This window comes from Quercus suber, unplaced genomic scaffold, assembly GCF_002906115.3.
Source record: "Quercus suber isolate HL8 unplaced genomic scaffold, Cork oak 2.0 scaffold_662, whole genome shotgun sequence".
NCBI lineage: Eukaryota > Viridiplantae > Streptophyta > Magnoliopsida > Fagales > Fagaceae > Quercus > Quercus suber.
The window spans coordinates 24,819-39,869 of NW_027070103.1; positions in this window are offsets into that span (position 1 = coordinate 24,819).

Below are 15,051 nucleotides of genomic sequence, written 5' to 3' on the forward strand. Positions count from 1 at the left end.
GAAACATGCATATATGACCTCCCACAAGCACTTGATAACAATTCTTTGAAACTTTTCATTTGGCTCCATATTCAACATATCATTTGCATTTTTGAGCAAAGAGAATATTTATTTTGGTCGCTTTCCATTTTTCCTAGTCGAATACTAGTATGTGGGACAGACTTTTGCAGCTCTATATCTCTTTTTATTTGGAGATTTACATTTAGAGAGCTCTTTTAAGCATAAAAATAAAAGTGGGAAGATATATAGGCATGAGTCTATACATGTCTCAATATCAACAAAATCATTCACTAATTATTCATGACAAGGTTGAAGATCTATTTATAACAGTCACATAGATTTCAGAATTTCTTCCACAATGATATGAGTGCATGAGAGACAAGTTAAACTCGTTAAATGCACAAAGCCATTAGTACAAAAGTACAAGACAAAACATGCTTTAAGACAAAACTCAACAAAGCCGATCAAACTTTTTGGATTTTCTACTTTTTATGTGTTTTTGGATTTTTGACACAAAAGTAGTAAAAGGTTGATCAAAAGCATAACAAAAATGTAAAAACATTTGAACCAAAGACAAAAACACACAAAATAACAACCTAAAAGCTAGCAAGAAGCACATAACCAAGCATAGTCACAAGCATGGGAAGTATTGATGCATGGACATGTTGTAATGTTTATGCATGAGTACCCTTCGTCATCCACACGTCACGTGTGTTTGGGGTGATATCCTTAACGGATTGGGTACGAGAAGTAGGACTATCAAACCTTCGTGTGAAGCTTTCCAGGCAATTGGTGAAGGCATCGATCATCTTCATCACGTCCATCATTCCTAGATCATGGTTTTAACTTCTTGGTCGCTCATCACCCCAAGACCTCATGTCATTTCTTCTTCCTCGTGACCGAGGTGCACTTGCATTGTTGTCTGCTCTCAGCTTTTAACAGTTGGGTTTGGTATGTCCTTGCAATTCGCAATAATGACAAACATATTCCGTTCTAGGATCCTGTTGTGATCTTGGAACTGATCTCCCTCTAGCTCCATATCTGGATTCTGATTGATTACGGGACTTATTTATCACCCGTTGATCAGCCACATTCTTCTTCTTCTCAGCCTTAATTTTCTCAGGACTAGACCTATCCATAGTCGTCTCCTTAGTCATCATAAACTTCACTTATTTGGTGACCCTGGCTGACGAGCTACTTCCTCCGGTGTATCCTAAACCGGACTTGTCTGAGGCATGTTTCTGAGATGAAATAACATCATCCAGTTTCCTAGAGGAGACTCTATCTACCTTGGCATGAGTTTGCACTACCTCTTGCTCAAGAAACCTCACTTTTGTGTAAGCTTCTGATAGCTCACCATTAAGTACTTCAATCTCACACTTTGTCTCCTTATATCTTACCAGCAGACTCTTGTAGTCTTCTTCAGCTCTCTTCATCTTCTTCACAGCCGCCTTTGCTACCTTGGTATACTCACCTGATTTCTCAAGAAGTAAGGCGTAATTCTTTTGAAGACTAGATGTATCTTCTTCTTCTTCAGCCTCTGATTCTTCAACAATTCCAATGAACTCCAAATCCGAATATTCATCAAGTTCCTTCACAAGTGAACCCAAATCATCTGATGACTCCCCATGTGCAATGGTCATGAATGCGGAGTAGTTTTCTTCTCCGTCATAACTCTCTTCAGAATCAGAACTCGAAGAGTCTATATCACTTACCGTTGTGGCATACGCCTTGCCTTTCCCTCTCAAGAAATTTGGACACTCCTTCTTGAGATGCCTATGGCCATTGCATTCAAAACACACAATGTCTGAAGGAGATTGAAAATCCTTCCCTTCTTTCCTCGTAATCTCTTTCCTATCACCTCTTGAAGATGAAAATTTTCCTCCGTTGAATGGTTTCCCATTGTTCTTCATCTTCAGAAATTTTCGGAAGTTTTTCGCAAAGTACGCTACTTCCTTCTCTACTCCTTCTTCTTCGGAAGGATTGTCCATTCATTCGGTGATGGTTTTGAGAGCAAGCGATTTACTCGTCTTGTGGGAAGGCAGTCCCAGTTCATATGTTTGGAGAGACCCAATCAGTTCCTAAATTTTGATCTCATCCAGGTCTTTGCTCTCTTCTATGGCTGTGACTTTTGCTCGAAAACTCTCCAGTAAGGACCTCAAAATTTTTCTCACCACTCTAGTATCCTCAATCTTCTCACCAAGATTGAGCTTAGTAATAACAATTTCATTGAGCTTCCCATAGAATGAATCAAACGATTCATCTTCACCCATCTTGAGCTCTTCAAACTTGGTGGTAAGCATTTGGAGCTTTGTGTCCTTCACCTTCTTAGTTCCTTCATATGTAGTCTCCAAAATCTCCCAAGCTTCCTTGGCTATCGTCATATGAGAGATCTTGTGGAATTCATCAGGAGACACACCACAAAAAATAGCATTTAACGCTTTACTATTAGCATTGGCTGCTACAAGAGCTGCCTTATCCCAGGTGGATTTTTCAGTCTCCGGCCTGGTCCAACCTATTTCAATCGCATCCCATATGGTATCATCAATAGAGTATAAAAATGCCCTCATTCTAACTTTCCAGAAGGCATAATTATTACAATAAAAAAATGGTAGAACATTTAAGGATTGAGACCTATTCATCTCAAAGAGGGTTAAGGATCACACTCAGGTATTTAAACCACAACAAATGTACCCGCTTTGATACCAATTGAAAGTTCAAAAACGTGGAAAAACACCTTTGAACGTTTAGACTCTCAATTACAAAATTACCAATTCAAGCTTTATATCAAACAGTTAATGTGTAGAACATGATAACAAGCTTACAACAAAATTGATAAACAATTTAAGCCAAATATAAACACATCCACAGCAGTAAATATAAGACAAAGATAAAGGAAGGAAAGATGCAAATACACGGATAACACACGATGTGTTATCGAAGAGGAAACCGAAGTCCTCGGCATAAAATCTCTCCACCACCCTCCAAGTGGTAAATAATCTACTAAAAAATGTAGTTGGGATACATGAACAGCAGAAGACTCTCCAAGCCTAATCTACCCAAGTACTTAAGTCCTCCAAGCTTCTTGCTCCAACAAGGTTACGCCGAACCTATTTCTTCTTTAGCTTCTCGGATTCCGCTACTATACCATAGCATCAACCAATGTATATTGATTCCTTCCAAACTGCTTTCCTTAGCACCAAATAAACCTTCTCACAGACGTGAGTGTGGTGAGATAAAGATTTGGTTAATGGCCTCTCAAGGATGTGACAATGTAGAGGAAGAGAGTAGAGGAATTTGTAGAGTCTCTAAGGTAAAGATTGGTGATGAGGCAATCTTGTTTTTCTCTAGGGTTTCTCTCATAAAAATTCTCTCTAGAAGCTCTATCAATTTAGTGGGTATAAGGGTCTATATATAGTGGTGTGTGTTTGGAATACGAAAAGTTAGTTTTTGCCAAACAGAGCTGATTGGTGGCTTGACTTTGCGGCTTGTCCAAGTTGCGAGTTCAAGTCGCGACATAACGGCCTGGCCAGCCTGGAACTTTTGTCCTGTAGTGCGACAGCTGGTGCGACCCTTCAGCTTCCCTGTGTGCATCTCACGTGCTAGCATTTGGCAGCTTGCAAGCCGCGAGTTAGCCGTGAGTCCTAACCGCAAAACTCTGTCTTCTTGCATATACTTGAGCTTTTCTTCACATCTTCTCACACACTACCCTTACAATGATCCTACCTAAATACAGGATTACTAAGTGCTTAAATTACAAGTAAATTGACACAGAATAAACCCAACAAGATGGTTGATAAATTTCAACCTTACAAAAAGGTGTACAAATTAATGAATGTATGTTTTACAAATTTTTATAAGTCTCTCACTAAAAAGAGGAACAAAAACAAAGTCTTAAACTCAAAAATTTTGAGTTCAATGGATCCTCATAATATAATCCGAGATAAAAATGAAAGAATAAGGCTATCAAAAGAATCGAAAGAAGTGAAGCAACGCATGTTTTATCTTGTTGGTTGTTTAATAAAATTTTATTAAACAACATGAAAGGCATATAAAACAACACTGAGATATACGTAATCCAATAGCTAGCTTCAGTGTTTGATTTTGTAAGTAGTTTCTAAACACACACACACCTCTCTCTCTCTCTCTCTCTCTCTCTCTCTCTCTCTCTCTCTCTCTCTCTCTCTCTCTCTCTCTCTCTCTCTCTCTCTCTCTCTCTCTCTCTCTCTCAGAGAGAATACAAACAAGCATGAAAATGTATTATTCACAATGGCACAACCATCACCTTTTTGTTGATCTAAGTCACTTAGATCAAATCCATTCCAAATATGGTCCTAAGTTTACACCTTTAGCCGCATGGATTAGACTGTGAGAAAGGATTTCACACCTTCCATGGAGTTAGACAAATAAGTAGGTAAATAGCATAATCCCGGTGCACTTAAAAAATGCCACTAGTTTCATAATTCTCTTTCCACGAAAATAAATTAATTATATTATTCTTAAAATGTATTTTTATAAGAAAGTATTTTCTCATTTTCATAAATCTATTTAGGATATTGGAAAAAATTATGGAAATTATAATGGTTATAAACTTCATGAGGTAAAAAGCTTGACTTAGATCTTATTGGGAAGAAAATTTAGCTCTTAATAAATTTTACATAATGGGACTCTTGGAATTGAGAGTGCATATTTTGGGATGCTTTGTATGTAAAATATTTTTCCTTGAGATTTTTGAATTATTCTCATGATGGTCGGTGTCGTTAATTTTTTTTTTTTTTTAAATAATAAGTCTTGTAAAACTATGGAAAAAAAAAAAAAAAACGTGAATGTATTTGCAATAAAACCTATAGTGACAAGCCTATTAAAATTTCCTCCATAGTTGTTGTATGTTGTCTTCTGGAAAATAATTTGTTACTTCATCATTACAAATTTTGAATTTGACGTGCATTTGAGGAATGATATAAATCCCCCATATTCTAATTGTAGTAGGCGATCTTCTTCGATCAAGTTAGTTTGAATATATGACCTTATAAATGACTATAATTTATTTCTTCAGTATATGGTGGTTTCATTAGTTATATGGTAATGTGGAATATTTGGTGGCGCAAATAATTACTTGAGGACTACGGATATTCAACTGGCATATATACTTAATGGTTTTACAAACATAATATATTTTTAAATTTTATTATTTTCTTTTTATTCATTAACATCATTTTTAAACAGTTGACCAGCAGCTTGGTATACTATAAACATATCTCTCTATGTTCTTTTATATCTAATTTATTTTCTAACTTGTGTTTTACATTTTTAATGTGTTATGCTTTCAGATAAAATTGGAGGGAGAACGAGATTGATCCAAGATTTAGACTTCCTTTATGAAAATTTTCATCTGTCACTTTGTTTAAAGTGTGTTTTGATTTTCGTAATAATAGCATTCAGGTATAATGTAGTACCTGAAAATATATTGTTATGTACGTGGGTTTTAAAAGATATGTTAATTAGGGCATTTCGAACCTGAAATTTATCTTACGAAGGAGTTGAACTTTATATTATATTATAATTGTTTTGTCTCTTGTTTATGCATTCTATCTATTAGTGAATTGTCGATACTACCAAGAAAGATGATCAAATTTCGTTTTACACTAGTATTGTGTGGTCGAATACTTGAATGTAATATATTCTTATTTTATAATATCTTCTTTTGGAATTATATTTTTCTTGTAATTTTTACTATAACAGATGCAAGATGTCTATGTCAAGGTATACAGGGAAGCCGGAAGTGATGTCAATGGAACATTAAACGAATTATGTAAATGATCAAGATCCATTTAATTTGGACGATTCATATTGATCATTTATTTCCCTTGAACAATTTGACTATGATACTATGGTGAAAGCAAGATTTCATCTTCCTAATCAGCCTTAGCCTTCTTTTCATGTTAAGTGAGTCTTAGTGGATGTGCAGGCCAATTTTCATGGACTAGCGTGACGGGTTGACAGATGATTCTCATGAATGGTGCATGAGAATTTTATGAATGATGTGTTGGTGATGGAAAAAGTTTATAGGCAAGTGAGTAAGTACTACATGAGGTAGTATTAGATTTAGGGTTAAGTTTATTGTAAAAACTTCCATTCTATTAGTGAATTGTTGCCTTGTAGATTGTTTAGGTTAAATCCTCCCCAGGTTTTTTACTTTGAACCTAGACTGTTACATTGGTTTTCCTAGGTTATCATATCGCTATATTCTTTACTTTTCCGTTGTGCATGATATTATTTATTATTGTTTAACCTAGATTTGCTTAATTGACCTAAGTAATAACTTGGCTGTTAAATTAGGTTAAACAAACTGTGTTTTCCAGGGGTCTAAATCTAACAAGTTACATGCTGAAAATGCTCTTGAGCTTTTCTTGAGTAAACTTTGCACCTTCAACTTGGTTTTTAATTATAACTTTAAGACACATCAAAACTCAATAAAAGACATATTATTTGGTATGGTTTAACAAAACCAAAAACAAATTTACATTTGTAAAACATTTTTAATTATTTGATTTTTAAACTTGAGATTTAGTGTTTATGGTTGGCATTTTAAATGAAGAGGGATGTAAATCCCACCATTTATGAATTTCGTAGTAATTGTCAAATTTTTATTCCAAACACAAGGTCAAATTTTGTTCAAAAAGTATTATCCTATGTCAATTTAACCTATTCCTTAACACAAACTTAGCATTTCAATTTACAGGAATGCGATTAAAGAAAATTTTATGTTTTTAATGGGATAAAACCATAGGTTTAAAAACCGAAATGATTAAAGAATTGAAAAAATGACCGGTACCTAATTTTTTGTGGTTTTTACCAAACAAATGCCAAGTTCAGTTCTTGATTCAATTGGTTGAGCCAACCTGTTTGGTCTGATTTTTTAAAATAGCGGATAAAACCTTTTCTACTATTTCAGTGCGGGCTATTATTCCTACACTCAATAGGACACCTGGGAATGAAAGAATTTAATTATTTAATAATTATTTTAATACTCGTATTCACTTGTATGGTAAAACATTCCTTTAATAAATGAGATCTCACACATGAGATTTTTAATTTTTAAAATAGGAAATAGAGCAACGTTAAATCTCAAACTTAGGACTACCTATTGTGATCCCATTTTAAAATTTTATTTATCCCCAAAATTAATAAGCTGACGAATTTAATAATTTAAGAATTAATATTGAAAATTAAAATAATAATAAAAAATTAATAAGTAAATTAAAGTAAATTAAATGTCCATTAAAAAATTTTCACAAAGAAGCTAACAATTCTATCAAAATTTTGAAGATAACAATGATTTTCTTTTAGTTCACTCAAACAGCTTCTGTATAAACTTTTTTCCCAGATTCATTTTTTAACGATTTTTTTCCTTGAAATATATTGACAAAACATGAAAGATTTTCTTTCTAGCTTCATAATAAAATGTGACAGTTATGCCTTAAGATAGATCAATAAAAAAAGAGAAAAAAAAAGAATAAAGTTTAGCTAAAAAAATTGTTGTAGTCTAAGGCTACAACCTGAAGTCTATAGGTTAAGTTTGGATTAAAAATGTGGGCTATAGTTTTATCCTATAGTTTTTTAAATTACTTAATAAAAAAAGAGAAATATTATGTCCATAACATTTTTCATAACATTTTCATAATAAATTATATGTAACAGGTTGTTACAGGTTGTTATTGGTAAGGTAGAAAAGTAATTTAAATAGTAGGTTCAAATTAAAACTAATAATAACTAATCACCTATCATTTGTTGTGAAAATATTGTGGATATAGCACCTCTCATAAAATGAATGATGATGTGTGAAAATCAGTAAGTTGAATGTTTCGGGCTTCAATGGCGGTTGGATGACCTGAAAAGAAAGAAAGAGACTATCGAAGGTGACCGGGGTGAGCTAGCCAAGGACCTTTCGACGATTAAGTCAGATTTCTCTAAAGGACTTAAATATGGTGTGTGGATGAATGGTAGAACATACCTTGATCCGGTGAGATTGCGTCCTTTTTATAGAAAGTTTGGAGTGAGTCTACTTGTTAGGTGTCACTAACATCATGTGAAATATGTGGAATTAGGAAGGAGAGTGGAGCGAATTTCGAGAATTCACCCCACATTCTGAGGTAGAGGATTGTGGTCTAACCATTTGTGATTAGTGGAAAACACTTAGAATTTTACTAAGTGTTTATTAATTGTTCACACCTTCTTATAGTGTGGACAACCATAATCTCTTTGGATGACTAGTAACATCCTTGGACATCCTTATTTAATGTATTGTGGTGTATTTTTCTTATTTCTCCTTTCTAAAGAATGTCTTGGACGTCATTGGTCTTGGACGACCCTTATGGACGAAGACTATTTGTTATGAATCACCATCAATAAATATTATTATATATTTTGAAATTCCAACCGTTGAATGGCGGCATGTTCATTATGCTCTTAAGACATAGGGTAAATTTTGTGCCAATTGGATACTATTTACTATATGATTTATAAGCTTATATTTTATATAAAATATTAAACTACAAAAACTTGCAATTTAAAAAATTTATTGATGACATAACTATTAATCTTTAATTTTCTAGAAATTTTGCAAGTATAAAGGATATTATAAGAAGATATAATCCAATGGTGAATTTATCAAAATTCACTTCTAATAAAAAGATATTAAGTAAAGTTGTAGCCTAAGATTATAATAAATTTTGTAACTAAACCTTGTCTTAAGAAAAAAAAAAAATGTAGAATGTAATCTACGAAAGGAAACAAACTTAAAAAAATGAATGAAACTGGTTTTAGTTGGCTTAATTATTAAAGTCTCTTGATAGTTGACACCATAAATTTGAAAATTATATATATATACATATAGAGAGAGAGAGAGAGAGAGAGAGAGAGAGAGAGAAAGGGGTGAACTTTAGGGTCTCTTTGTAAATAAAGAATACATGCAAAGTCTAGAAATTTATCTTTTTGGAGGCAGAATACGTCATTTGCTAGAAATTCTCATATTTGTTTAATCACTTTTTTCTTTTTTCTTTTCCTTTTTTTAATTATCTAGAAAAGTATGTATTAAAAAAAATTATCTTTAAAAGTCCTTTTTTGTCCTTTTGATTATATGTAGAGTTAAAATTGGATCTGTCAACGTTCCAAGGTCCAACACTCACGTTTTTAATAACGGTAATATATAATGACTTGTTGCTTGCTACCCAATCTTCGAATGGACCATATCCGCTTAGCGTGTGGTCTGACTTTCATGTTTTGAGTTAACATATCTAGGTTAAGGGCTCGTTTGATATATTTATTTAAATACATGTTTTAAGTTTTTAAATAATATTGTAAATATTTTTATATATTTTTTTACTTGTACGTATTTTCAAAAAATACAAGCAACGTTACTAGAACGATATTACCAAATGAGTTCTAAATTACTAAGAAACTATTCTCCTTTTTATAATTGGGGTGGGAGTATTTGAAAATTGAAATATTAAGAGGCATAAGTTAAATATAAATCTCATAATAATTCCAAAAAAAAAAATTATGAACACAAGAAAATATTATTATATTTTTATAATATTCTTATTGGCCTAAAACACATTTGTATTATTTTATTATTTTATTCTTAATTATGAAGAGCTTGACAAATTGAGGTCAGTGCATTTTGCACTGTTCAATTCACTTTAGTTGTGAGAGAAATTTAAAAAGAAAGAAAGAAAAACTAAAATAGTAAAAATTTGTTTTATTCAAAGGCATACATTAAAAATAGGGGTGACAAAATAAGCCCAAACCCATTTGCCCATCCAAACCCACCCACTCTAATTGAACCCAAACTCACCCAATTATTAATTGGGTTAAATGGGCATCAACCCAATTAGACCCAATGATTATTGGGTTTTAACTAAAAACCCATTGAACCCCATTTAACCCAAAAACAATATATCCAAATTCAACCTAGCCTTTCCTATTTAATAAAAAAATAAAAAACCAGCTCTTAGACATTTTAGTGTTTCACTCATTTTCCCTCATTTTCTTGCCCTCCAATCACGTTTTAGTCGGAGACCCAGTGATCTCTTTTCTTTTTTTCTATTCACCACTTTGCACTGTTAGTTAGGGCCCACCAATCACATCTACAAGCAAGAATGCTGCCTCTCTTTCGACGCTCCGGTAATCTTTTCTCTTCCCTTAGTTTTCTGTTTGGTTCCCGAGAAAAAAAAAGACAAAGAGGAAAGTGGAGTCCGAGAAAGAAAGCTTATCTTTCTGGCTTTATGTTATCGTTTCGTTTTATTTTTGTTCTCGTTTTCATTTTCCCTAAGTTTTACTACACTGAAGCTCATGTGTCTGTTGAAATGTCTCTTCGATGATTTTTCTCTTTTCATCACCGTTGGTGGCTGAGAAAATGAAAGCGTAGTTGGAAAAGAAAGCTTATCTTTTTTCACCATTCAAATTTCTTCTTTGAATTTTCTTGGATTACCTTGTTTCTGATTTTGAGGAAATATAGAAATTAAAATTTGGAATACTTTTTTTTTTTTTTGCCAAACAAATTGTGCATTCTCTCCTGTCCAACTTGTTTTTGAAGATATGGTGTTCCATTATCGGTACTATGCTCTCTGTGTTTGTTTGTAATTACTAGCCATCGTTGTCCTCTGTTTGGTTGCCGAGAAAGTTTAAGGAATTGAGGTTTTGTCTTCTTTTATTTTTGTTTTCTTTTTCTTTCCTCGGCAACCAAACGGTGGGCTTCAATGGTTGATTTTTTCTTAGCTCAGCTGAGTTGAGATGGAAGCAACCAGAGATGATCACTTATTTTTTTCTTATCTTATTCCTCTATTTTCCTGTCACTGAGATGTTATTGTATTTACGGGCATATTGGTAATTTTGATAATTAGGTAATTGGGTGGGTTGGGGTTTACCCATTATAATTGGTGTTAGGTTCTAAAGACTTAGGATTTAATGTATTTAGAACTCTTATATGTAATGTTAGCAAACCATGATCAAAACAGGTTTTTTAGTCTTGTTTAGACTTGCTCAAAGTTGTATTATTTATGTAAAGTTGGAACAAGATGATGCAGGAATTAATAATGCTAGTCGGCCTGGTTTGATCGATCGAAACTTAGGCTTGATCAATCAAAAATCGGGTCAAATACGTTTTTTCTGTAGAATTCCAACTTAGCCCTAACTCTTAAATCGTTTAGGGTTTTATGTTTTTGCACTAGGTATATAAGGCAAACCCTAGCCATGTTTTAGAGGTTGCTTATATCGCTATTTTGTGTAAATCTCTTGTGAGATCTAGAGGAGCTTTCCTTTACACAAAGTTTAGGGTTTTCAAGGAGGAGATGTTATCTATACCTTGATGATCAATTCAGTTGCTGTCATTGAAGGTTAAAGAAAGCAAGTGTGAGTGCTTGTACTTGTTGGAGAATCTAAGAAAGAAGGAGTCCGTGGTCTCAAAGCTTGCACGTGGTCGTGTCAGTAAGTTCTACTAGTGGGTAGCAATAAGAAGTCGAGCGTGGGGGTTTGTAACTCTTATTGTATGAACTTCGATTCTTTCAAGATAGTGGATTCAAGTTTACCTTAAGAATAGCTAGGTTAAATCCTTCCCAGGTTTTTATCGTGTGGTTTCCTAAGTCATCATATCATTGTATTATTTACTTTTTTACTGCTTTATACTTGATATGATTGTTTGATTATGATAACCTAGATTTGCATAATTTAACTAAGTTAATCACTTAGCTAATTAACTAGGTTAATCTGGTTGGGTTAAGGGGCCTAAAACCCGTTCAAGTGGTATCAGAGCGGGTAGCTCTCTTGTTGTAGATCTTTTGATCTCTGAGCTAATCCTTGACTCCTGTTGTCATGGAATACAGACACTCTCTGGTTATTCCTCCTCACTTCGATGGGAATAATTATGCTTATTGGAAAGTAAGGATGAAAGCATTCCTGAAATCTATTGATGAGAGAGTCTGGAACTCCATTGAATACGAATGGGAGAAGCCCACTACTCTAGTGAGTGAGTGGCAAACTTCTCAAAAAGAAGCAACTGGGTTTAATAGCAAAGCTATGAATGTCATCTTTAACGCTATTTCTATGGAGGAATTTAAGAGAATCCCTACTGTTGAGGTTGCTCACACTGCTTAGAAAATCCTCCAGACTATGCATAAAGGCACTAAGGTAGTTAAAATTAATAAGTTGCAGCAGTTAACATCTAGATTTGAAAGCATTAGGATGTCTGATGATGAATTCTATGCTAAACTGAATGATATTGTTAATTCTGCATATAATCTGGGTGAAATCTATGATCAACCTAAAATTGTTAGGAAGATTCTTAGATCCTTGATTAAGGACTTTAGACCCAAAGTGACTGCTATGACTGAGAGTAAGGATGTGGACTCCATCCCTGTTGATGAACTTATAGGATCTCTTCAGTCTTATGAGTTGGACCTACTTAAAACTAACAAATCCAAGTCAATGGCTCTTTAGTCAGTTGATGATGTTGATGTGGGTGGATTTGATGATGAGCTCTCTGCTACAGAAATTGCTTACCTTGCCAAGAACTTTAGAAACTTTCTTAAAAATAATAACAGAAAGGCAAGAGGTACCAACACTGCTAAACCTAGAAACTCTAGGAAGAATGATCTCATTAAGGTTAATAATAATGAAAAACCTAGAGAAAAAGTTGGTCAATCTTCAAACAACTCTATGGGTACTTAGTGTTTTGGATGTCAAGGGTATGGTCATATGAAATCTGAATGTCTCACATACTTGAGATCTAAGGGGAAGGCTATGGTTGTAACCCTTAGTGATAATGAAGTCTTTGATGATGAGTCCGGATGTGATGATGATGGAAACTTCATTACTTTCACTGCTACTACTGTAGTCAATGAAAGTGTGTCTATTGAAGAGAACCCTTCTGATGGGGAAACTCTCTAAGGATGCAGATCTTCAAGAAGCCTACAATAAACTTTGCAAAGTTGCTGCAAATGATACCATGTATGGGTTTGGATAGCATGTCAAGTTGCGGCACGTTTTCAGTTTCACGTTTTCTCCCTTTTTTTTTTTGGCCGGCTTTTTTGACTTTGGGGGACAAAATTCACTGTGCATGTACTGTGCGTGCACTGTTCACGCACTGTTCATGCACTGTTCACGCAATATTTAATATTAAAAGTGGGTCCCACAATACTATTCACACATTTAAAAATTATTTTGCTACAGTGTTTTTAGCAACAATCAGTTTTTAGCAACTTTCAGCAACAATAAGTGCTATCCAAACGGACCCCATGAATGTTGAATTAGGCTTAAAGAAAATTGCATCTCTTGAGTTTGAAAAGAAAAATTTACTTGTTAACTTATTTGATGCTATTGAACTTTTGAACAATGTGAAAACTGAGAATATGTTCTTGCTTAATAAAGTTAAATCTTTGGAACATGATTTATTTATTGCTAGATCTGCTAGTTCTAAACTTGATCAAATGCTGAGTGTTCAAAAGGCTCCTTCTGACAAATCTGGATTATGTTTTGTTGAAATCATCTCTATGACTGCACCAAATTCCACAATCTTTGTTCTTTCTTCTTCCTCTAAACCCCCTGTGAGTGAGGTTGTGAGTAAAACTGCTAAACCTGTAGAGGTCACACCTCTTAGGAAGATTAGGGTTGATCTGAAAAAGTCTAAACCTAAGGAGTCTATCCTTACTAAGGACAAGATGCACGGTAAACCTATTTGGGTTTGTTATTTTTGTGGAAAGTCTGGACATATTCATCCAAACTGCTATAAACTACAAGCAGCTAAGCGAGCAAATAAGCTAAAAGTGCCTGTGCCTCAAGCACAAGATCCTATGGCATTTATTGGTGAATTGGTAAAGGCTCTAAACCTTTATTCCAATCTTGGAGTTGAAATCACTCTAATGTGAATATGAACTCCAATGCTCGTAATGCATCTAAAAGATTTTGGATGCAAAAGGCTCGATCTAATTGAGTTTTTTTGACATGGTCCTTGTGTTTCATTGCTCTATCTTGTGTGACCTTTGCTTTTTGGTTCCTTTTATCTTTTTGTTTCTAGGATTTGCATTACATAACATTTATGCATTTCATTCTAGGTTTGCTTTTATTCCTTTAAATAAATAAATAAATAAATAAAGGAGAAAAAGGAAAGCAATTTGTGTTTTGTATTCATTCTCTTGGTTTTTGAAAACAAGGTTGGTCAATTAATTTTCACATAACATGTTCTATGCACCTTGTTTAGCTTTGATAAGCTTATTTATTGCACTTAACTAGTTGAATCTTTGTAGTGCATGTTGTGTGGGAAAGATGTTTGTGGTATTTATGACTTTGTCTTAATCTTGAAGTCACATGTTGTTTAACTGTCGGACTTGATCCTTTTGAGAAAGGCATAAATAACCATCTCACCACTGTTCACTAGCCAATCATGAACACCTTAGTGCATATCGTAAGATTCTGTACTCGAAAAAGTGTAGCGCATGCACAAAAAGAACATAAGGTGTAGTCTCGGTTTAATTGCTTAATGCTTAAGATTGGTGTGTACATTATCCTGGCTTTTAATAAGTTTCCGAACAACTAAAATTTGTGTGTACAATATGAGGCAAAATTCAAGAAACTTACATGATTGCAAGCTTATGTTCTAGGAGATGTGAGAGTTATATGATGTAACTCATTATGTGATAGTCTCTTTTCAATTCTATGTGATAGATTTTGTAGACTTTGTAGATAATTTCTATTTACATATCACCTCACATATATTTCAAACTTTTACTAGTTGCACACACTACACAAGTTACTCTTTGCTAAACTTTGTATATGTTATTGTGTTATGTTTATGATGTGACCAACCAAGTTTGAAAAATACTTTGAGTTTTTATGCAAAATAACTTTATTGCTTGAGAATTTAATGGGAGATTGTTTGAAAATCTTAATTGTGAAAAACTGGGTTTAAATCTTGGGTTTGTGAAAATCATTTCATCTCATACTCATGCATTTATTTTATATTTTTCAATGCTTTGAGGAGAGGTTGCATCAAATTCG